The sequence below is a fragment of the Puma concolor genome, chromosome B1 (assembly GCF_028749965.1).
Source record: "Puma concolor isolate L17-30 chromosome B1, mPumCon1.1.hap2, whole genome shotgun sequence".
In the NCBI taxonomy this organism is placed as follows: Eukaryota; Metazoa; Chordata; class Mammalia; order Carnivora; family Felidae; genus Puma; species Puma concolor.
The window spans coordinates 15,874,663-15,900,341 of record NC_141670.1 but is presented as its reverse complement, the minus strand read 5'-3'; the positions used below and the strand labels follow the sequence as shown (position 1 = coordinate 15,900,341).

Below are 25,679 nucleotides of genomic sequence, written 5' to 3'. Positions count from 1 at the left end.
TCATGTGCTCCCCATGTTGACTTCCAAAATGTACCAGGTTAGAGCACCTGCAGTACTGTGCTTGGTGCCCTCTTTTGTTCTCAAGTAAACGAATCTTGAAGCTCTGAGGTCCTACCTAGCCTGGGATGGCTTGTTTGGCTTTCAACGTCATTCAGTATACTCTCTTGTCATGACAACGAAGAAAGACCTCAAGCTAAAATATTTAACTGCTTCTCATACTTCATTCTCAATAATTTTGTCTCCTTTCCTCTCCCTCGTTTATAAATGCATCTTTTGACTTGGTACAGTGACACTAAATTGCTACAACTCTGGAAATTGTACTTTTCTTTCAAGTCATGGATCAACCAGTTCACTGGAGCTGGACTGGACAACAGTTTACTGAACTGGAAAGAGTTCACTGGACCCCTTTGTAAGCAGATTTTTAAGAAAAAGAAGCCAAGGCAAGGAAAAAAATTATGCCAGGAATTGATTCCAAAAAATATTGTTCAGGATAAGTTGGGTCTGTGTAGACTCATCCTAGTCCCATACACGTTTGACATCTTCCATCTCTTCAATAAAGGCTATGATCAAAGTGGTAATCCTAAAAAACTGATGATAAAGTCCTAACGTAACAAAAATTATTGAAATACATGATATGCCTTGTAATTACTGAAGCAGAAAATAATAGATTAACTTATGGAAAAGTTATTTTTCAATAGGAATTTATATTTAAAGGAGTTTGGGGTTTGAGAACTTTTATTTCCTTGATTTCTATTTTACCATCACTTCATTTTCTATTATTTTTCTTGATGATAAAGCTTCTTTGAAGATTTGTTTATTTATTTTCAAATGCTACTGCCCTTTTGCTTTAGTAATACTACTTTGCTCTTAGTTTGGCTTTTTTTCCCTCCACCCTCACAACCACCATGGAGTTATCCTAATTTTTATATTTTATATCTTTACTATTCCTCACATCTCTTTATCAGTTAATTTTTTGAGTGGCAATTGTTTTGTCCCTGAGAATTGATCAACCAATTGCATCTTATATTCTTATTTTATTACCCAAGTAACTGTAGTATATATCATTTACTTTCCCTCTCTCAATTTCTTGTATGTTCTCACTAATAACTTGACAATTGAGGTTTATACAACAAATTCCATTACATTTCCCAGGCAAATGTACCAAAGTAGGGAGGTGATTAGTCATAAGGTAGAATATATACAGGAGATAAAACATATAAAAGATAGCATATAGACGATAACAGAGATATTGAAGACTACCTAAGAGGCTATAGCTGTATTTCACTTGTACTGTTTATGTTCTTTGTACTCATGTTCATGTGCATCTGATTTCTAATACTTTATTTTGTAGACTTTTTCTTCACTCTGATTCATTTATACCTAAACATTTGTGTTCTGGGAGGCCCCCTTCTGATTGTGGTAATCTAAGTAATTCAGATTAATCCTATTGCTAACAGCTAGAAGAGCTGAACAATTATTTTTTAAAAATGTTTGAAGGCATCAGGGAATTAAGAAGCCAGTGAAGAATCATGGAGCCAAGATCTTAGAAAAGAAGGAAAACAGGAAGATGGGCATTGCATTCAGGACTCTGGAGCTTCTAGAAGAGGCAGATGAGAGGCTGAGGAGTTCAATAGAGGGTGACAAGGATCCAAGTACCCCTCTAAACTTTGGATAAACTACATGGCTGCACCCTAGGACTAAGTGTGAACTATAAATAATCTAATCTCAATAAGTGAACTATAAATAATCTAATCTCAAAGGGACTAAAGCAGCTTCAAATAATCCCAATCCCTTGTTAGACTCAGGTTATTTAGGATTGCTAGAACCTTTAGCTATTACCAAGGAGAAAAACATAAATCCTCTCTACTGAAAGAGACTATCATCTTAAACTTCAGTGTTTCTCTACAATTTTTCATGTAATATATCTAATATTCACTTTTAAATAATCAAGACTATGATGAGACAAGTTAATGTAATAGATAACCAACGGGGAAAACACACACAAAAAATGACTTCTAGGTATCCGGATAATCAGACACAGATGTTAAAATAACTGTACTAATATGTTTACAGAAATAAAAGACATAATTGAGAATTTTTACAGAAAACTGGAAATTATTTTTAATTTTTTTTTTTTAACGTTTATTTATTTTTTGGGACAGAGAGAGACAGAGCATGAATGGGGGAGGGGCAGAGAGAGAGGGAGACACAGAATCAGAAACAGGGTCCAGGCTCTGAGCCATCAGCCCAGAGCCTGACGCGGGGCTCGAACTCACAGACCGCGAGATCGTGACCTGGCTGAAGTCGGACGCTTAACCGACTGCGCCACCCAGGCGCCCCTGGAAATTATTTTTAAAATGAAACTTCGGGAACAGAAAAATTTGGCAATGAGTTTAACAGCTAGAGAGAGAAATAGGAAATTGAACGATCAGTAATAAATATCCAAAATAAAAGCACAGAGAAACAAAAGTACAATAAATGAAGAAAAGGGACTAAGAAACATAAAAGATACAGTGAAAAGTTTTGTGATATGCATAATTGGTGTCCAGAAGGAGAAGAAAGAAGAGAATTGGACAGTATTGTTATCTGCCAAGATAACACCTGAGAATTTTCCAAAATGGATTGATGATATCAAACTACAGATTTAATAAGCACTATAGAACCAAGCAGATAACTATAAAAACACGCCTAAGCATAGTATGGTACAACTGCTGAAAATGAAGGGTAAAAAAGTTCTTAAAAGTAGCTAATAAAAGAAGAAACATTACCTTCAAAGTAATAGCAATAAGACTGACAGTTTACTTTCTGATAGACACAATAAAAGCCAGGAGAGACAATGGAATGGTGTCTTCAAAATATTAAGAGAAAATAATCACAATCTATATTTCAATACCATCCAAAATATCCTTAAAAAATGTAAGCGAAATAAATACATTTTTGGACAGATAAAAATAGAATTCATCAGCAGCAGACCTACACTAATGAAAATAAAGATGTTTTTCAGGCAGAAAGAAAATTATTCCAGACAGCAGCTCAGAGATGCAAAAAGAATGAAGAGAAAAATATAACATACACAGAAAGGGGAAATAAAAATAATTATTGATGACTGAGATCATAGTATTAAAATTTTATGGGGTTTAAATATATAAAAATCAAAATGCATGGCAAAACCACTTTGAAAACAATTTGGTAGTTTCTTTAAAAAAATTAAACAAACATATGAGACCTAGCAATTCCAATATCCATCAAGTGGTGAATGTATAAATAAATTGTGAACTATTAATAGAATATCATTCAGCTATACATAGTAGTGAACCAGTGATATCTGTAAGAACATGAATGAATCTCAAAACATGAGATAGTCTTTAGGATCATGATGATCTTAAAGAAATCAATCAGGGGCGCCTGGGTGACTTAGTTAAGTGTCCAACTTTGGCTCAGGTCATGAGCCTGGCATCGGGCTCTGTGCTGACAGCTTGGAGCCTGGAGCCTGCTTTGGATTCTGTGTCTCCCTCTCTCTCTGCCCCTCCCCCACTCATGCCCTGTCTCTCTCTCTCTCAAAAATAAATAAACATTAAAAAATTTTTAAAAATCAATCACAACCAACCAATCTTAAAGAGATCAATAGTTACCTAAGCATGAGATGACTTTTCAGGGTGAAGTAAATGTTCTATATCACGATGGTCACATGGGTATATGCATTTGTCAGAACTCCTCAAACTGTACACTTAAAACAGGAACATTTTATGCCGTGCCAACTCCTCCTTAACAAAGTTAATTAAATTTACAGACATATGGCAAAATAGCATCTAAGTTGGATAATAAGGTAAATATAGTTAAAGTGCTATAAAGTTCTAGTACTGTCCAGGAAGAGATAAAAGTATTTCTATTTGATGTTGATTTTTTTTAAGGATGTGTGTAATAATATCTAGGGTCACCACTAAAAGAATAGTAAAGTAATGTATAAATGCCAAAATAAGTGGGAAAATGGGATAACAGAAACAATCAATTTGAAAGTAATAAAAGAAACATAGAATATGTGGGACAACTAGAAAGCAAATGGTAAGATGGAGTGAGAAAACAACTATATGCTGCTTATAAGAAACACATCACAAAGATCAGGACACAGAAATACTGAAAGTAAGGTAATAAAAAAAAAGATGTATCATGCAAATACTAACCAAAAAAGCCAGGGTTATTATATTATTATCATACAAAGTGGACTTTAAGGAAGAAATAATTGGTAGAGATAGACTATTTTATAAAAATAAGTAGTTTAATTTACCAGAAATATATAGTGATTCTAAACTGTATGCGCTTAATAAAATAGCCTTAAAACGTGTAAGGCAAAACTCAGCGTAACTACAGGAAGAAATGGATAAATCTCCAAGCATAGTGTGAAATTTTCACATGCCTTTCTCATTAAGGAGATAAAAAATATAGATTTGGACTTCACAATTAACAAATCTGGCCTAATTGATAGATAAACAATATTTCACTCAACACTGTAGATTTCATTTTTAAAATTACATTTGGATTATTTATAAAAAATTACCACATTCTAGGTTTAAATCAAACCTTAACAAACACCAAAGGATTGAAATGATATAGCTTATTGTCTGGCAGTAGTGGAATTACATTAGAAATAAATTATAAATAGACCATTTGAAGATCGCTCCAGGTATGAAAATTAAGAACTATCCTCTGAATAACCCATAAGTCAATGAAGAAATAACAATGGAGGGGTGCCTGGGTGGCTCAGTTGGTTAAGCGTCTGACCTCGGCTCAGGTCATGATCTCAAGGTTTGTGAGTTTGAGCCCTGCGTCAGGCTCTGTGCTGATATCTCAGAGCGTGGAGCCTGCTTCAGATTCTGTGCCCTTTCCCTTTTCCCCACTCTCTGCCCTTTCCCCACTTGTGCTCTGTCTCTCTCTCTCTCTCTCTCTCTCAAAAGTAAATAAACATGAAAAAAAGAAAGAAAGAACAAGGGGAATTAGAAAATATGTTACTGGAATGATAATGAAAATATTGCAAAGCATATTGGTTGCAGTTAATGCCATACTTAGAGGAAAATTTATACCCTTACAACACATATAATAGAAAAGAAGAAAAGCTGAAAAATCACTGATCTAAGTATCTATCTCAAAAAGTTGGAAAGTTACCTAACTCAAAGTGGAAGAGAGGAAAACATAATAAGAAGAGAACTAAATGGAATAGAAAGTAAATACAACAGAGAGAGGGCCAACACAACAAGAAGTTGGCTCTTTGAAAAGACTAATAAAGTCCTAATTCCCTGGTGAGATCAAAGAAAAAAAGGTAAAAATAACCCACGTCAGGAATGAAAGAGGGGACTCTGTTATAGATCCTACAAATATTTAAAATATTATAAGAGGATATTATAACAATGTTATGTAAATAACTAAATTTTTTTTACCAGTGGCCAATTTTCCAGAAAAGCAATGTTTACCTAAACTGACACAAGAAAATCTCTATAGTCCTATAACAATAAAAGAAATGGAATGCATAATTTTAAATTTTCCATAAAAAAAATAAATCCAGATTACTTCACTGGTGAATTTTACCAAATATTTGAGAAAAAATTATGCCAATTGTGTATAAACTTCTCCAGAGAATAGAAAAGTGAGACACTTTCCATTTTGTCTTCTGAGGCCAGTGTTACTTCAATACCAAAACCTGACAAGCACATTATAAAAAAAAGGAAAATTGCAGGCTAATAACATGGTGTTTTACATAAATGTAAAAAATAAATTAACTACTAGCAAAATAAATCCAGCAATGTCTGGTGAATACACTGTGGCCAAACGGGGCTATTCCAAGAATGTGAGAATGGTTTAATATTCTGGTTGCCCTGGCAGAATGGGGACAAGCCCTCTGGCTGGAGATACATGTAACACACTGACTTAGCATGACCTGGGAATGGCTGCCAAGGATGTCTTCAACAGAGGATTTGGTTTTGGTATAGTCAGTAGATCTGAGAACCAAATCTTGTAGCGGAGTGGAATTTTCTACCTCTGGTCATGCTTCCACGGATACAGGGAAAACATCAGACCACCTAGAGACCAAATAGAAGATCTGTAACTGGGGATTTACTTTCAATCAACAAATGGAACATGGACAACACTCTTGGGACGGAAACTTCTTTGTAGAGTAAGTTGGCTGAAGGGTTGAAACTGACTCTCGGTACCATATTTATACTGAGGGAGAGCAGAAAATTGAAATCCCCTATAAATAAGATTGTTTCTGTCTTGACGGTGATGCGGATACAGATTTTTCTGGACCAACCATCTATGACTGGGCTGTGTTAGCCACTGGAGGTTGCTTGCTGGCTCTCAGATGAGTTTTGACACAGCCAAATCCAAACTGTCACAGGATCATTTTGCCCTGGGCTACAGGGATGCACACCTCCAGCTGCACACGCATGTAAACGATGGCACTGAATTTGGAGGTTCTATCTACCAGGGGCTTAAAATGAGAAGACTGAATTGCCAGTGAACCTGGCTTGCGTAGCTGTCACCAGCACCTGTTTTGACGTTGCTGCTAAATACACACTGGCTTGTAGAACTTCTCTATAGGCCAAAGTGAGTAATCCCAGTCTGATTGGACTGGGTTATACTCAAACCTTTCAGCCTGTAGTCAAACCTACGCTATCAGCTTTCACTGATGGAAAGAACATGAATGCAGGAGGTCACAAGTTTGGGGTGGGGTCTGAACTATGAAGCTTCACGTGGTTTTGAGTGAAGCATCCGTTTTGTCTCTGGACACGAAGAGAAATGGACACACTGTGTTCGGGCCTTAAAACTCTTCTGTGAAATTTCAGAAGCGTGAACTTTTTATTCTTCCCAAGAATGGTAATAATCTTCCCCACACTGAAGTCTAGAGATCCTAAGTCCATCCTAAGGTTGGTGCTTGAAGGCAGGCCAAGAATTGTCACGTCTGTGCCACATTTCAGTTCAGTGCCCCAGTGTTATTTTCACATGCGTGCCTCAGCGACAATGTAGTGTTGGGTTATAAAGGAAGTGTGATCCAAGCTTCCACTTTATACATCATGTCTTGCATGTCCCACATGTTTCAAGACCTTTTAAAAGATAATGGTCTCTGTGCTGTACTGGAACTTTTGTTTTGCAGCAGAGTAAAATGAAATAAATCCATCACGTTTGGAACAACAACAACAACAACAACAGAATCGTTTAACGTTTGAAAAAAAAAATGAAATTTGTCACTCTAACGGAATAAAGGGGAAAACAACATGTTACCTTCCAGATAATTTCTGAACAAGAACTTGCCCAAAGCCAATATATATTCATGAACAGAACTTTTACCAAATATAAATAAAATTGCTTGAATCTAATAAAATGTACCTATAAATAATCTTACACAACACGATTGAATGTTAAAAGCTTTACCTCTGGATATGAGAATGAGATGAGAATGTCCTACCAATCTGATAAGCAAGATAAAAGCAAACAAGTATAAGAATATGAACACAAGAATAAAAACTGCTCCTACTCGCAATTTGGTGATGTACGTGGACTACCCAAAAGAATCTACCAATCAATTATTATTTATTTATTTATTTATTCATTTTTGATAGAGAGACAGAGCACAAGTGGGGGAGGGGCAGAGAGCAAGGGAGCCACAGAATGCGAAGCAGGCTCCAGGTTCTGAGCTGTCAACACAGAGCCCGACGCGGGGCTCGAACTCACAAACCGTGAGATCATGACCTGAGTCGAAGTTGGATGCTTAACCGACTGAGCCACCCAGGCGCCCCTAAATTATTTATTTTTTTAATTATTTTTTTTAATGTTTATTTATTTTTGAGAGAGAGAGACAGAGCATGAGCAGGGGAGGGGCAGAGAGAGGGGGAGACACAGAATTTGAAGCAGGCTCCAGGCTCCGAGCTATCAGCATAGAGCACGATGCGGGGCTCAAACTCACAAAGTGTGAGGTCATGACCTGAGGTGAAGTCAGATGCTCAACCGACTGAGCCACCCAGGTGTTCCCCTTCCAATAAATTATCTAAATTTAATTAGTGACTTTAGTTAGCAAGGTTGTTGGATGCCAAAAGACAAAAATCAAATCTATCCTTCTATCCCAACAACAAGCAAAAAATAATATTTTAAATTATTTATCTATTTTTGATTGTTTTATTGAGATATAATTAACATGCTAGTTTCAAGTGTACAACATAAAGATTTGAAAGAGCTTACTGCCTATGTTTTCTTTAAGGAGTATTATGGTTTGGGGTCTTACATTCAAGTCTTTAATCCATTTTGAATTTGTTTTTGTAGATAGTGTAAGATATGGGTCCAATTTCATTCTTTTGCATGTAGCTGTCCAGTTTTCCCAACACCATTTATTGAAGAGACTCTTTTTCCTATTATATATTCTTTTCTTCTTTATCATAGATTAATGGACAGGAAGTCTTAAGCAAGACAAAAATATTGCAGTAAGGGAAAAGATGGACAAATATGGCTACATTAAGAATTTGTTACTCAAAAGACTCAACTTTATGTAAACGCTATTCTTCCCTGAATGGCTCTTTTTTTTCCCCCGTTGAAAATTATGCTTTTGAGAGTCATCCATATTTTTTTAGATGCTTTATGTTTTATATATGGTATGAGATAGGGGCCAAGTTTCATATAGGTAAAATGGGGAAAACTCTGTCCATTGGTTTAAAGGTCAAGCACATGGTTACCTTTGGGGAGAGCCGAGGGGAAAAGGATCAAGAGAGGAAGCCAAGAGGGCTCTGTTACTGATGTTCCGTTTCTTGTCCTGGGAGGTGGTTCCACGAGAGCGATTACTTGGGGTGATTCACTGGGCTTTATGACGATTTGCTCACTTCTCTGTATTTGTGTTACACGTCCACAAAAAGTTAAAGAAAATGTATCTTCCTTTCCCTTACAGATATAGACTAGCAGTAAATGCATCGGTTCCTTTTCTCCTGAACTGTCCCCAGTTTGTTTCCTTTTGCCAATTGCCCTCTCACCATCACCTTTAAAATTTTGTGTTGGCCACCTGATGCATGCCATATACGCTGCTAGATTCAGTGGCATATATCGTCACATTTAATCTTCCCAATGACTCTGTGAGTTGGATGTCATTCTAGCCGAGGCTTGGAGAGATCAAGTGACCTGTCAAAGTCAAACAGCTAGCAGACAGCAAGCAGCAGAGCCAGGATTAGGTTCTGGTGTGTTTGTTGCATTCCCCTGGGCTTTTAAAATCAAAAGATTAAACATAGAAAATCCTAACACTTACCAATTCACCTGGGAATATCGTCAATCTATATAAAAATGCTATTAAAAAGGTACACCTAAGTAAAATGCAAGGAATAAATATTCTTTTCTATATACCTTGTATAAATGAAGAGCACTTTTCAAGTTTGTGAAGCTTTTTAAGAGTGATGTAGTGGGAAAAGCATAGGTTTCTAGTCAGGTAACTCAAATCCCAGATTGGCTACTTACCACTTGTGTTTCCTTGAAAAGTTCCTCAAGGTATTCGACGCTTGATTTTTCTCATCTGCAAAAAGCAAATAATAACACCTGTTGGTGGTAAGCCAAAGGAATTGTGTAGGAATTATTTAGGACTGCGGATGAACAGAAGTCAGCCTGCAAGCCTGAGAAACTGAGAGAATTCAGGTTGTAATGACTGAAATTGTAGCAGAGGGCTGAGCTTAGCTAAGTACTCAGGACATTATAAATGCAGGTAGAGGCTAACTTATCGGAGCCCCACATAATCATACACAGAGCCAGCTGGTCCGCACTCCCCTGTTCCTCACCTTTCACCCTCCCTGCCCTCACCCCCACAACTACAGACTCCTCCACTCTTGGTGCATTGAGAGCTGCTGGGAAGGACATGGACATATTAGAGACTGTCCAAGTGAGGTCAAATAACCCATCAAAAGGGCGCCTGGGTGGCTCGGTTGGTTAAGTGTCCGACTTCCGCTCAGGTCATGATCTCACAGTTCATGAGTTCGAGCTCCGCATCGGGCTCTGTGCTGACTGCTCAGAGCCTAGAGCCTGCTTCGGATTCTGTGTCTCCCTCTCTCTCTGCCCTTCCCCTGCTCACGCTCTGTCTCTGTCTTTCTCTCTCTCAAAATAAAGAAACATTAAAAATTTTTTTAAAAAATAACCCATCAAATGCAACTCCGGTCAACAAGATACCATTTTCATCAACCAAATTAGCAAGACATTTCATATAAATACACTCAGTGTTGAAAGGGTACAGTAGACTTTCTCACGCACCACTGGAAGAACCATGCATCTTTCTGGAAAACCATTTGACAAGCAAATTGGAAAGAAACCCTCAAGAGAAGTTTAGATAACATAACTGTCACAGTAATTCACCTTCCAGGAAGCTATTACTGGGAAACGGTGATATCAGTCACACACCTGGACCGAGGTTTATGTCCAAGGGGGTTCCAGGCTTACGTACCATGGCTTAAGTCTGAGATAACCTAAATGTTCAAGCATAGGAGAATGATTAGGTCATCTCTTATGAACTCATAGGGAAATTGTCGCTCAATCGGATAGAATGTGTCCCCCAAATAAAATAATAAAATGGATGAATATATAATGATTATCATAACTATATTTATTATGCAGTTATAATATACATGCAATGGAAGAGTATTCAGCCTTAATATGCTCCAGAGTGGGTAAACATTGAAAATATTATGCTATGGGGCGCCCGGGTGGCTCAGTCGATTAAGCATCTGAGTTTGGCTCAGGTCATGATCTCACGACTCGTGGGTTCAAGTCCCACGTCAGGCTCTGGGCTGACAGCTCAGAGCCTGGAGCCTGTTTCGGATTCTGTGTCTCCCTCTCTCTGACCCTCCCCCGTTCATGCTCTGTCTCTCTCTGTCTCAAAAATAAATAAACGTTAAAAAAAATAAATAAAAAAAATAGTTACAATGATAAATTTTAGGTTATGTGTATTTTACCACAATAAAAATGCACAGAAAAAAATTATATGCCCAAGTTTACCCAAAAATGTATGCTTTGAAATATTAGATAATGTGTAATTAGATACAAAGATGTCATCGCTGTATGCTGATTGATTCATTTGAAAAATATGGTTGATGCCTACAAAAAAGGTGTTGTATTGAACACCTACTATGTGCCACTTAGTCCTCCAGGATGTGGGGGATAGAGCTTGGTAAACAAGACAAATGACCCCTACTCTTAGTGCAAAGGATAACAGATACTGAGACTCTAAGAAATTTTCTTCTTTGACCCTTTCTGTATGTCCTGAATCCTTGTCAATGAGTGTGCTATTTTTATACTTGGGGAAAAAGTGTAAGTGGAAGAAGGGAAGTAATTATGAAAAGCGATACTGGCTTGAGATGGGCGTTCTCCCTTGGTGTCAACTCATATGCTCTCATCGTAGAGAGGAAAGGGTCTGGTGATGGTGGGTGAGGAGGTGGAGTGGGGTGCAAAATATCAGGAATGAGACCTGTAGCTCCTGCTCACTCAACCATCCTGCTCTTCTCCTCGTTATGTGTTGGGCTTCCTGGCTTCCAGAAGCACCTGGAATCCACTTGCTCTGTTAATCCTACTCACTCTATTCCACCACAAAAATAGTTTAGGTCAGTGTTCAAAAGATTAAGAGCTCTTTTCTGGTACCAAGATTTTTATCCCCTTAAAAACAGTCCTGGGGCACTTGGACAGCTTGGTCGATTAAGTGTCCGACTCTTGATTTTGGCACAGGTCATGATCTCACAGCTCGTGGGTTTGAGCCCCGCGTGGGGTTCTACGCTGACAGTATGGAGCCTGCTTGGGATTCTCTCTCTCCCTCTTTCTCTGCCCCTCCCCTGCTCACGATCTCTCTCTCAAAAATAAATAAATAAAATTTTACCTGCAATAACTTTTAAATAATTATTTTCACCGCTCTGTCTACTTCTGTTAGACCATTGTACGTCTTGTAGGGACTCACAAAGCTAGTATGAAAATATCGGGCAGAGGTTAGTAGATTTACTGGCTCCTCACCTCTCCACCAAGAAATGGTTGCTAATTTTTGGCTCGTCTTACAACAGCGCAAAACCAAGAATGATTTCAGGGTTTTGCAATGTAGAAAGTCCCCAGTGGCCTCATTTCCACATGCCCTCTCCACCCTCAAATAATTGACCCCGAGTTTTTTTCATCCTTGTCTGATCTTAGCCAGAATTAGGGAAGGGCCTGACCTGGATGAGCAGATTTTGAGTATACTGCTCATGATGCAGAGACCCCCCCCCCATCTCTGCTCTGAGGAGACACAGGAGAAATCATATGCTTCCCTCTGTGAGAGATGGGAGACCCTCAGAGGGGACCCCCACCCATGTCTTTGCTGAAGTCCTCCTGTAATTCTTCTGTGACCTCTGGCCTAAGGATCTATTTTAGGCAGTGATTTCCATCCTCTGTCAGAAACCTCTCGTCATCAAACTAGACTTTAGAGGTGTGCGAACGTCTGGTTTTAGACTGTGAGTCCCCTGAAGGCTGATACAATGTTTAATTCCAGCTATCCGATGAAGGTTCAATTTATCAGTATATGACACATGAATACAACCAGCCTCGATGGCTTTGTTTTGATCTTATTCCCAAGAAAAATTTTACTCTCTGTTTCCCCCACAAAAACTTGACATTTTTCTTCTCCATTCAATTCTTTTCATCTCCCTTTTCCCCCAAATCTCCAGCTATCAGTTGCTCCCATGGAAAATTCCTTCTTTACTCTCTATCGCTACCTGTTCATGACCTAGTAGCTTAATCTAGGAAAGAAAGACTGTGTGGTTGGGTGAGTGAACGCAGGCTGCCTGAGTTCGGATTCTGATTCCACCACTTTTGGTAATTTCTGTGTGTACCTTGGTGACTTCATCTGCAAATAGGGGCTCATAATAGAAACTACGTGACAGGGTTGTCAGGGGTGGTAATAAATGTAAAGTATCTCAGGTAGAACCTGGCGATTGAAGGATTTAATACATGTCCGCTGTTAGTGAAGCTACACTCCAGTGGGTCTAGGCTGCAACATTATTTAGGTAGGCAGTTCTTTCTTCATGGCCTTTGTCCAACCCTGGTCGTGGTCACGTGAGGAGAAAATGGGTAATTGACCTGTGAGGGAATATTTCAGAAAATGGTTCTTTTTTTTTTTTTTTTTTAAGTTTATTTATATATTCTGAAAGAGACAGAGATAGCATGAGTGGGGGAATGGCAGAGAGAAAGGGAGAGAGAGAATCCCAAGCAAGCTCTGCACTGTCAATGCAGAACCCGATGCGGGACTGGAACCCAAGAACCATGAGATCAACCTGAGCCAAAACCAAGAGTCGGAAGCTTAACTGACTGAGCCACCAGGCGCCCCCTAGAAAAGCTATTATTTATTTATTTATTTTATTTTAATGTTTATTTATTTTTGCAGAGAGAGAGAGCGAGCGAGCATGAGTGGGGGAGGGGCAGAGACAGAGGGAGACAGAATCCGAAGCAGGCTCCAGGTTCTGAGCTATCAGCACAGAGCCTAATGCGGGGCTCAAACTCACTAAACCATGAGATCATGACCTGAACCGAAAGCAAGAGTGGGATGCTTAACTGACTGAGCCACCCAGGCACCCCAATGGGTTTTTGCCCCAGAGAAAAGGTGACCGTGAAGGGTAGCATCTGCATCCACCCAGCACCTTCTAGCTCAGAGAGAACTTCTTGGTGCCTCAGCCCCTTTAACACTCCAACGACCCACCACCTGCACAGAACTTCAGTCAATCACCAATTCGCTGAGACTCGTGTCCCTACTTTTCAACTATATTATTTTCACCTTTTAAAAGAAGCAGCTGCAACCTAGAGGGTGCAAAAAATTTGCCCAGGTTCAAGCAACCAGTAAGTGACAATGCTGAGTTGAGATTCTAGGTCTTTAGAAGACCTATCTCGGACCTTGGGTGGGCACAGAGGTTCTGAGTCTGTTCTTCATTTCTACTTAATCTAGCCTGCGTCTGGGGCCCTGCTTCCTAATCCACTTCCAGCTACTCCCTCTCATAGTCCCAGCCCCAGAGCCAGCCCTGAATGCCACAGATACAAAAACATGAGGGGTTCCACCTTCCTCTCATGCCTGGTGGGGCTTGAGAATAAGCCAACAGCCCAGCCCCAGTTCCATGGCCTGGTTATAATAATATCTGGGCTCAGGTGACTCCTGAGGGACCTTGCTGTGCGTCAGACCCGGCAGCTTCCAGAAGTGCTTCCAACAGTCCCAGCTCTCTCTCTCTTGCTGCACTCCTCTCTAGCTGGGCACTCCAGCTGGAGTCGGGTCCATTGCCCTGCCTAGTCTCTAGGTTAGGGGAGGCCAGCTTTATTCTGAATTCCAGTTCAGTTGTTGGTGGCCTTGGCATCCATCCTGGCCTTATCTCTGGGGCATGAACTGACCCATATTGTCATTTCCTGCTATAAACAGACAGATTTCAGGGAGCAGTGCTTGGTCCTCTTGGCTCCTGAGCACCTGAAGGCTGCTCGCACCCCTAGCTCCAGGCCTTGCCCACCTGATTATGGACTCTTCCTTCACCCACTGCTTCAGAAACTAGGGCACACCTCCTTTCTCTACTCCCCACCACCCATTTTTTTCAAAGGACCTATGATATACTACACCCAAATAGCCTCAATTTCAACACAACGATGGTCTTGCTACTATGCCTTTATGGAGTAGAATTGGATGGTCCACTCCATCTGTGACATCGGGCAAATCATTTTCCTGCTCTGAGGCTTTATTTCCTCCTAGTTAAAATGGGCATTAAATTCGATGACATCTTCCTGCTAGAAAACTCTGAATTTAGAGCTGAGGCATCTTTTCTGTTATCCGAGGACTCTGGGGAAGAAAGCATGGTTCCTGGGCTAACTCTTTAAGTAGATCTATCTGTCATCCAGGAGGAGAGTCTGAAAATTTTCTCCATCATAGACAAAGAGCTCTAGTCTATTTTTGACTCCTATCCCTCCTGCTATGGCCTCAGAATGACCTTTTCTATCTATATCAGCTATATCATACTGGTCAGGTGATTTTACCTTCAAATCTACCTTTGCCACTTTCCGTAAAATACCCTCTACTCTGTACATTAAGTTACTTGTGTGAAAACCATAACAACTTCCTTCAACCCGAAAGTGTTTTGGAGACCTAAAACAAGCAATTAACCTTTGAAACGAAATGTCACCCTGATATTATGGAACATTAACGTCACTGGATTGCAGGGTACCTGGGTGGTTCTGTTGGTTGAGCATCTGACTTCACCTCAGGTCATGATCTCACGGCTCCTGAGTTCAAGCCCCACATCAAGGTCACAGCTGTCAGCACAGAGTCTACTTTAGATCCTCTGTCCCCCTTGCTCTCTGCCCCTCTCAGCTCATGCTCCCTCTCTTAAAAAAATAAACATTAAAAAAAATAGTCTCTGGATTTCAACTATTTCAATGCTCTATACTTTTAGTCTCTTGATGTATGCTCTAATTGTTGGCTGACTGATTAGTTTTTCATAGTTCCTTTCCCATTTCTGCTTCTTAGAGTTTTAAAATTTCCTTGATTAGGGGCGCCTGGGTGGCGCAGTCGGTTAAGCGTCCGACTTCAGCCAGGTCACGATCTCGCAGTCCGTGAGTTCGAGCCCCGCGTCAGGCTCTGGGCTGATGGCTCAGAACCTGGAGCCTGTTTCCGATTCTGTGTCTCCCTCTCTCTCTGCCCCTCCCCCGTTCATGCTCTGTCTCTCTCTGTCCCAAAAATAAATAAACATTGAAAAAAAAAATTTTTTTAATTTCCTTGATTATTGGTGGGACAAAGTTAGCTTCCACCTTATCACTGTAAACAATTCATTGATTTAATAACACATTCATTCAACAAACAAACTCTTACAATATGCATTTACACAAATGTTTTTACCAGAAAGCACATAAGACCCATATGCTTTTTGGGTTTACACAACCCAAAACATCTGTTTGAAACGGAAGGTTAAATCATTCCATGTGTATAGGTGTGTTGATTGGTAGAGAAATATGAATCATTACCTGAATTTTTTTTTTTTTTACCCGGCACAATACTATGTTTTTCTCTAAAGAGATTGACTCACCAAGCTTATCTCATCCTTTTAAGAACATAGTGAAATTAATTTCCCAATCATCATTGCATGGGCATGAGGCCCGACAACCAGCACTCGTCAATGGCATGTAGTGAAAGTGAACTGGCCCTGAGGGACTAAGGAGGTTCTGTCCTTCTTCCCCCATCTGCTGACTGGAGGACACCAGGATGAGCTTGAAATCCTGTGTTGAAGACAGTGGAACTACATGAAAGAAGCCATGTCCCTGAATGATTAGGGGTAAGGCCACATGCTTATTACCTGACTGGATCTGAGGTGAATCGCGGGACTTCTGGGACTGTTTGACACAGACTTGGCTGAAACATTCCTCTTCTCCTTTATGTTGCAGAAGCAAAGGAGTCTTTGGAGTAAACAGCCTCGCTACATGGCACAAAGATGGCATGTCACAACTGACTTATGACACTCCTACTATTTACTCTGCCTCCACTTTAAGTCATGTAAGTTACATCTTCTCAGCAGAATTAGAAGGGGGTTTAAAGCTGTGAACACATCCTCTCCTTTCAACTTATCCTTGCTTCTCATCCATGGTGGCCAGTCTCACACGTCAAGCTTCATGAGCTTATCAGGATGTCTGCCTATTTGGGCAACTGAGTGAATACAGTCAAATGGCTTTGGTGTGACTCAGTCTCAGAAACCAACACAAAGCATTCGTATCTAGCTCCTTCACTTCTTTCAGATCACTCAATAAATGTGATCTGGTGTCTTTCACAGTAATATGGTTATCTAATTTCCTTTGTTAGTAGCTAGTTAAGCAAAGCTTCTGGCTTTCCAAGACCCAATTAGCTGGGTCCCTGAGCTCAGTCAAGGCTTTTCCTCTTCCTCTTGAGGTCAGTCACAACCTTACTTCTTTAATGTAACCTCTGGGTTTTCTGTTGAAATATACTTTCTGGTTTTTATGTTATTTTTAAAAAATGAATGTCTTGGACCGTCCCTTCACTATTTCCAGCCCACTGAATCTTCACACTTAGCTGTGTCTCTTGCACTACCACTCCCTGAAAATGTATCTCAAATCATTTCTTCAAAGTAAGACCTCGATAATATCGAGATCTACTCCTTCTCTCTCCCTAGAATACAGCTGTTATTACCTGTTTTTCTGAATCTCCTCCCCTGGTCCGGGCCTCTTACAGGGCTACCTAAACACAAGCCATTGATTACTAAATCAAATCAAACAAGATAATACCCAATTTGCTCTTTTTTCTCTCATAATTTTTTAATTTCCTTCTCCGAATGTTTAAATTTCTCCATCAATCAATTAACAAATCACTCTGGTACCCTTTGCCGGGACTTTTGAGATGCAAACAGAAAAATGAGAACAGGAGCGTCTAGATGGCTCAGTTGGTTAAGCTTCCAACTTCGGCTCAGGTCATGATCTCACCGTTCATGGGTTTGAGCCCTGTGTCGGGATCTGTACTGACGGCTCAGAGCCTAGAGCCTGCTTCAGACCCTGTGTCTCCCTCTCTCTCTGCCCCTCCCCCACTTGCACTCTGTGTTTCTCTCACTCTCTCAAAAATAAATAAACATTAAAAAAAAAGGATGAGAACAGAAGAAATACAACCAAGTTCACAAGTAACGTGTGAGACGCATTTACATGAAACCATTGGAAAATAAGATAATATATAATACTAATCATCTCAAGTGTATAAAAAGTGTGTCTACAATTGCAGAGGGGAGAGATCAGTGTTTTCTGGAGTATAGGGGAGTTTAATAAAGGTGGGATTTGGCCTGTAAGAACTGTTTGGCTAGAGTCTTTTGGGTTTTCCACGTAGAGTATCATGTTGCCTGTGAAGAGTGAAACTTTGACTCCTTCTTTTCCAATTTGTATGCCTTTATTTCTTTTTGTTGTCTGATTACTCCACCAAAAAAAAACTGCTAGAACTGATCCATGAATTCAGCAAAATCACAGGATATAAAATCAACAAACAGAAATCGGTTGCATTTCTATACACCCATAATAAAGCAGCAGAAGGAGAAATCAAGAATCAAGGAACTGATCCCATTTACAATTGCACCCAAACCATAAGATACCTAGAAATAAACCTAACCCAAGAGGTAAAAGATCTGTATGCTGAAAACTATAGAACACTTATCAAAGAAATGGAAGAGGACACGAAGAAATGGAAAAAACTTTCCATGCTCGTGGATTGGAAGAAAAAATACTGTTAAAATATTGATACTACCCAAAGCAATCTACACATTCAATGCAATCCCTATCAAAATAACACCAGGATTCTTCACAGGACTAGAAAAAATTATTCTAAAATTTTTATGGAACCAGAAAAAAACCCCAAATAGCCGAAAGCAATGTTGAAAAAGAAAACCAGAGCAGGAGGCATCACAATTCCAGACTTCAAGCGAGATTACAAAGCTGTAATCATCAAGACAGTATGCTACTGGCACAAAAACAGACGCATAGATCCGTGGAACAGAATAGAGAACCCAGAAATGGACTCACGAACATATGGCCAACTAATCTTTAACAAATCAGGAAATATCCAATGGAAAAAAAAGACAGTCCCTCCAGCAAATGGTGTTGGGAAAACTCAACGGCGATGTGCAGAAGAATGAAACTGTACCACTTTTTACACCATACACAAAAATAAGTTCAAAATGGATGAAAGACCTAAATGTAAGACAGAGAACCATCAAAATCCTAGAGGAGAAAACAGGCAGCAACCTCTTTGACCTCAGCCCAGCACTTCTTACTAGACATGTCTCCAGAGGCAAGGGAAACAAAAGCAAAAACGAACTATTGGGACCTCATCAAGATACAAGCTTCTGCACTGCAAAGGAAACAATCAACAAACTAAAAGGCAACTGACAGGATGAGAGAAGATATATGCAAACAACTTGTTGGATAAAGGGTTCATATGCAAAATCTATAAAGAACTTATCAAACTCAACACCAAAAAAGCAAATAATCCAGTGAAAATATGGGCAAAAGACGTGAATAGACACATTTCCAAAGAAGACATCCAGATGGCTAACAGACACGTGAAAAGATGCTCAACATCACTCATTATCAGGGAAATACAAATCAAAACCACAATGAGATACCACCTCACACCTGTCAGAATAGCTAAGATGAACAACTCAGGAAACAATAGATGTTGGCGAGGATGTAGAGAAAGGGGAACCCTTTTGCAATGTTGGTGGAAATGCAAACTGGTGCAGCCACTCTGGAAAAGAGTATGGAGGTTCCTCAAAAAATTAAAAATATAACTACCCTAAGACCCAGCAATTGTACTACTAGTTATTTATCCAAGGGATACAAGTATGCTGTTTTGAAGGGGCACCCCAATGTTTATAGCAGTGCTATCAACAATAGCAAATTATGGAAAGAGCCCAATGTCCATCGACTGATGAGTCATTAAGAAGATGTGGTGTGTATATATATATATATACACACATATATACACATATACATATACATATATATATACACACATATATATATAATGGAATACTACTCGATGATCAACAAGAATGAAATTGTGCCACTTGGAACAATGTGGATGGAACTAGAGTGTATTATGCTAAGCGAAATAGGTCGGTCAGAGAAAGACAAATATATGATTTTACTCATATGTGGAATTTAAGAAACAAAACACATGAACATAGGGGAAGGGAAGGAAAAATAAGATAAAAACAGAGAGGGAGGCAAACCTCTTAAATACAGATTATAGACTGAGGGTTCCTGGAGCGGAGGTTGGTGGGGGGGATGGGCTAAATGGGTCATGGGCATGAAGGAGGGCATGTGTCAGGATGAGCACTGGGTGTTGTATGTAAGTGATGAATCACTGGGTTCTACTGCTGAAACCAATAACACACTCTATGTTAACTAGAATTTAAACCAACAAACAAAACAAGAACTGTTAGGCAAGACTAATAGGAAGGACAAGCATTTCCATATGTGGGGAATATCATGCACAAAGGCACCGAAGCAGAAATAATAGTAACCATCAGAGTGGTCCTATTTATTTTGCCCCTAGTATGTGCCTTGCACCATGCCAGGCTCTTGTACCTTCATTATATCTAATCCTCGCCACAATCTGGGATTTGGGGTTGGGTATTTTACAAATGAGAGAACTCCAATTTAGAGAAGTACTAAATGCCAGAATCATGATTCAATGTCTGTGCTCCACCCACCACCCAGGAAGGTGGGGGGAGTTAGGAAGAAGGGTCCCCTCTGGAGAGCAGAAAGCAGTAACCTAGACGGGTTGGTCAAGCTCAATTCTGGAGACACTGGATGTTGAACGAGGGTGCTGGGCTTGACCCGGTAAATAACAGGAGACTGCTGTGGCTATCTTAGCACATCCATAGCATGGCAAAGTTTGGAATGAGACAAGGTATGAGTTCAAGGCCACACTCCACGTCAGCTGAATGACTCTGGGAAACAGCTGAGCTTGCCGAGGTTGTCTTCTTGTTTGTAAATATGTTTTACGATACCCCCCATTCATAGGGGGAGAGGCTTAAGTGAGGTAATGTATTTCAAGCTTCTGCTAAAGTACCTCGCATACAGTAAGCGCTTAACACGTGATACTCCTGCTACTACCACTGCCGTGAAAGCAGCACTTCCAGGTGATAGTTTAGAGAAAGACAGCTAACAGACTACACCCTGGAGTTCCTGGGATAAGGAGAGACAGGTGGGAACGAGTTTACAAAAACGGCAAAGATGAGTCCATAGGACTTTGGCGGCTGATTTGGGGGACAAAGGAAAAGACAGACCCAAAGACACAAATGTAGGAGAATCGGAGAAGTGTGATGACATGACCAGAAATCAGGAAGCAAGGGACAGAGTTAGTTTTAGGAACGGGTTGGATATTTGGAGCGTGAAATGAGGGTAATACCTCGAGGACTATGTACTAGACTCTTTGACCAAAAGGTTGACTCTGGAGATGTAGATTGGGGGATTACTGTAACAATTGTCTGTATTTGTAAAACAGAAATGAACTAGAGCCTGATAGAGAGAAGACCAGAAGACTCAGACTGACACCTGGGAGTGCCTGCATTTGGGGAACAGGAGATTAGAGAGGAGCCATTGAAAGACAAAATGAAGGAGCAGAGGGAGAGGTGAGACAGTAAGGCCAAAAAAAAAAAAAAAAAAAAAAAAAAAAAGTGACAGTTAATGCAGATGACGGAAGCCACAACAGGGAAGGGATTTTCCAAAGAAGACAAAGGTCTTCTGTGCCCAGGGCTGCTGAGGGGAGGAAAGACCGGGGGGGGGGGGGGGGGGACCAGAAAAGACTCTGCAGTTGGTGTGGTGACAGCTGGAAGCCAGACTGGCAGAAACCAGGTGGCAATAAAAGTCAGCGGGTGCTGCCTGTTCATCCATTCATTAGAGGGGTACGTGTACAGAGGACCAGGCTGTGTCTGGAGATAGTCGCAAAAGAAACACAGGAGGTTATTTTTTGTTTTCGGGGAGGCCAGCACCACCCATAAACCTCAGAGTGAGCTTCAGTTCCTGTCCACCCCTTACCACGGCTCATCGCTTCGCAGACACGCCCCCTCTCCCATCGCCAGGGCCATGGTCATGGTCTTACAACTCTTGTCTTCTTCAGGTCTCACTTACCACTCATCAGCCTGGCCCGTTTGACCCCAACCGCACCATTTCTGATGACATCCTGAGTCCTAAGACCTTTAGCAAACACATCCAAGATTGTCTGGTCTCTTTCAAAGGCATCGTCAGGATTGAAGATTATTTTACCGACTTTGGTTTTTTTTCTGGTTTCACATAGGTGTCTAAAAAAATGATAGCAGTTATTTTCATTGTGGGTTTTATTTTTTTTTAATGTTTATTTTTGAGAGACAGGGGGAGAGAGAGAGAGAGAGAGAGCGAGAGTGAGTGGGGGAGGGGCAGAGAGAAAGGGAGACAGAGGATCCGTACATAGCAGGCTCTGCACTGACAGCAGAAGTCCTGGCGCAGGGCTCGAACCCACGAACCACAAGATCATGACCTGAGCCTGAGCCGAAGTCAGATGCTTAACATACTGAACCACCCAGGTGCCCCAGTCATTGTGGGTTTTAGATCACTCCTCTCAAACACACTCGAAATTCCTTCACTTCTTACACAGTAATTCCATCAGGAGCTGAACCCCCCAAGTGTTATTTGGAGCATGCCCCAGGAATAACCTCCCTTCCCCAGCCCACTTTGTAAGTGATTCTTAGAATCAATTTCCTCCACAAAGCCTCTCCAGTTGGATTTCTCTAATTCCTGCCCTGGGTAAGCACGGGACTTTGGTGATTTTTTCCCATCTATCCTTTCCCAAACACGATATCTATGTTCCATCTCAAGCGACAAATAGTATGTGCCAACAAATAGCGTAGACACAGTTGCTGCATTGTATAAGTAATTTTTGCTTTTCCTTCTGTTATTGGTTTCACTCCCCAAGCCAGTCTGAGTTAGCTTCACTGGACATGACTTTGTATCACAAGGTCAGAAACCGTCTAATCCTGTGTGTCACCTTCCACACTCCAGGATCCCCACCCAGCGTCATGTAAAGAATGGTAATTTATAAATTATAAACATTTATAATTTTATATAAATTATATAAAATACAATTATAAATTATAAATTATAAACAAAAAAAACAGCTTTTTGTTGCTGGTTGATCACGAGGGTGACCATACTCCTATTCTCTGCAAATTCCTCTTTATGGTGAGAACTAGGGAGCCTCATCTCTCTCCCACCTCCTGTAAACCCAGTGCAGGCATCGCTCCTTACCTGTCAGCGGCTCTGAGATCCAGCCTTCCTTTCAGAGACTTTCAGGACAGACCCTCTTTCTTTTTTTTTTTTTTTTTTTTTTAATTTTTTTTTTTCAACGTTTATTTATTTTTGGGACAGAGAGAGACAGAGCATGAACGGGGGAGGGGCAGAGACAGAGGGAGACACAGAATCGGAAACAGGCTCCAGGCTCTGAGCCATCAGCCCAGAGCCCGACGCGGGGCTCGAACTCCCGGACCGCGAGATCGTGACCTGGCTGAAGTCGGACACTTAACCGACTGCGCCACCCAGGCGCCCCCAGACCCTCTTTCTTAATACTGGTATCATAGTGTTTTTCTTCTCTCCTTGAACTTGAACTTTTTTCTGCCTTTGGGAAGATATAGCAAGTCCGTCCTGATCAAAAGCATTCTCCATGGACAAGCTTCTGGTTATGTGCCTTTCAACTTTATTTCTCCTCCACTACCCATATATTTTAATTCTAATTCCAGGTGCTATAGAGCAAAGCCATATCACACTATAAGCTTTGGTCCTGGACTTCAGAATCACAATACTAGATGAGTCAGCCAATAAGCTCTAGGAGTATTCCTGGAAGTCGTTGTACTTTGGGATTCCCAGTAATACCTTAACTAGATACCTTGAAGTCACTGAAAAACACATCAATATGTCTCACTCCACCAAAAATAAATATATCCGTAATTTAATTTCCCCTCAACTGGATCTCCAAAATGCCTATCTCCCCTCCAATGACACCTCACACAAGGAACAATGGGATGGAGGAGAGGTTAAGGTGAAAAAGTACAGTAGATTTAACCAGTTGCACTTAATACATCTTACCTCTGAATATTTATGAAAGTTATGGCTATGTAACCACCATTCTGGGCGTCTCCTAGGGCTTTGGAAGAAGGTGTGAGTGCTAGTGAAGTTTCATCAAATTCATGGCACATCCACCTCTCCACTCCACCTCTCTGAGTTTCTTTTTTCATCTGCAAAATAAGAATACTATTGGGGCGCCTGGGTGGCTCAGTCGGTTAAGCGGCCGACTTCGGCTCAGGTCATGATCTCGCGGTCCGTGAGTTTGAGCCCCGCGTCGGGCTCTGTGCTGACAGCTCAGAGCCTGGAGCCTGCTTCAGATTCTGTGTCTCCCTCTCTCTGACCCTCCCCCGTTCATGCTCTGTCTCTCTCGGTCTCAAAAATAAATAAACGTTAAAAAAAAATTAAAAAAAAAAAGAATACTATTTACCTATTTGGGAGGTTGTTGTGCTACATATAATGAAATCATCTATGTTTTTAAAAAGCACTTTGTATTACTAATACATTATTAGAGTTATTTCACATGTATTTTCTAATATTGGCTACATCAATATCTCCCTTCCTGCACTCTTCTTACAAAGACTCTGACACTCCTACCTTTACGAGCTGCAGTCTCTGAAGTTGGGTGCCTGGGTGGCTAAATCAGTTGAGCCTCAGACTTTTGATTTTGGCTCGGGTCATGATCTCGCTGTTCGTGAGATTAAGCCCTGCGTGGGGCTCTGTGCTGATGGCATGGAGCCAGCTTGGGATTTTCTCTCTCCCTCTCTCTCTGCTCCTCCCCTGCTCACCTGTGCTCTCTCTCTCTGTCTCTCAATCTCTCTCTAAAAAATAAATAAACATTTAAAAAAAAAGTTGCAGTCTCTGTTCCCACTCTTCGAATTTGGGTAGACTGGTGAGCACAGCCGAGGTGACACTATGACTCCCAAGGCCAGGTCATACAAGGTGAGAGATCTTTCATGTGGCCCTCTTGGAATGTTTACGTTGCAACCCAGTGGCTGTGAGGAAGGCCAAGCTGCAGAGAGGCCCACATAAGGAAGAACAGAGAGCCACCTCCAACTTTTCAGCCACGTGAGAGAGCCATCTTGAAAATGAATTCCCCAGCCCCTCCCCCCAGTTAAGCTGCCACGGATGAAATAAATTCATGATTCATGAGCAAGATAGGTAATTGTTGTTGTTTTGGAGTGGTTGGTCATGCAGCACTAGAGAACGGATACCCCATCCATGTTTCCAATTAAACCCCTCTCTGCTCAATCCAAACTGAATCTCTCCCACGATCACATCTTACAATTCCCTGCACCTGTGCCTTTTCTCATACTTTTTTTCTACTGAAATGTCCTCTTCCCATTGAAGTCATACCTATCCTTTAAAGTCTCCCTCAATTGCCACTTCTATGGACCCCACCCCCCCCCCCATTGTCCCAGTTGATTGTGATATCTTCCTCCTCTCAAATCTTGAAGAACTTTCTACTTATTGCCAGGATTGATATTTCTGATATTTATTAACTGGCATGTCCAAGCATTGACCAATCAGGAGCGGGGGTGGGGGAGGGTTCCTAGGGTCCTGGGATTGCCCTCAGCCGTGCAGTGAAGTTGGTTCCACACGCTCTTAGCTCCTTTTCTGACCTGAATACACCTTTCAGGAAGGTCACCTTATGTATTTTTGGAAGTATCCCATCCCCCATGCAAAGCATAGAGTCTTGTGTGTAATATACTGTGTATATTATTTTAAAATAATTTGATGAGGGGCGCCTGGGTGGCTCAGTCGGTTGAGCGGCCGACCTCGGCTCAGGTCATGATCTCGAGGTCCGTGGGTTCGAGCCCCGCGTCGGGCTCTGTGCTGACAGCTCGGAGCCTGGAGCCTGTTTCGGATTCTGTGTCTCCCTCTCTCTCACCCTCCCCCGTTCATGCTCTGTCTCAAGAATAAATAAACGTTAAAAAAAAAAATTAAAAAAAATAAAATAAAATAATTTGATGAGACTTAAAAAATAGATCTCTGACTAATAAAAGAGAAGGGGCAAAGAGAATACCCAAGAGAAAAAGGAGCGTGAAACTTTA

The 25,679-nt window shown here is 40.8% G+C and overlaps 1 long non-coding RNA gene and 1 pseudogene across 1 annotated transcript; one reads left to right on the top strand and one right to left on the bottom strand.

The window, feature by feature from the left end:
- Window positions 1-5,875: 5,875 nt before the first annotated feature.
- On the top strand, window positions 5,876-6,699 carry LOC112869929 (non-selective voltage-gated ion channel VDAC3 pseudogene; annotated as a pseudogene).
- Window positions 6,700-7,615: 916 nt separating this feature from the next.
- LOC147581481 (uncharacterized) lies at window positions 7,616-22,878 on the bottom strand. Its single transcript, XR_015249953.1, has 3 exons — window positions 22,816-22,878; window positions 21,664-21,833; window positions 7,616-9,535 (listed from the first exon to the last, which is right to left on the bottom strand). It is a non-coding gene; the product is annotated as an uncharacterized LOC147581481 (long non-coding RNA).
- Window positions 22,879-25,679: the final 2,801 nt, after the last annotated feature.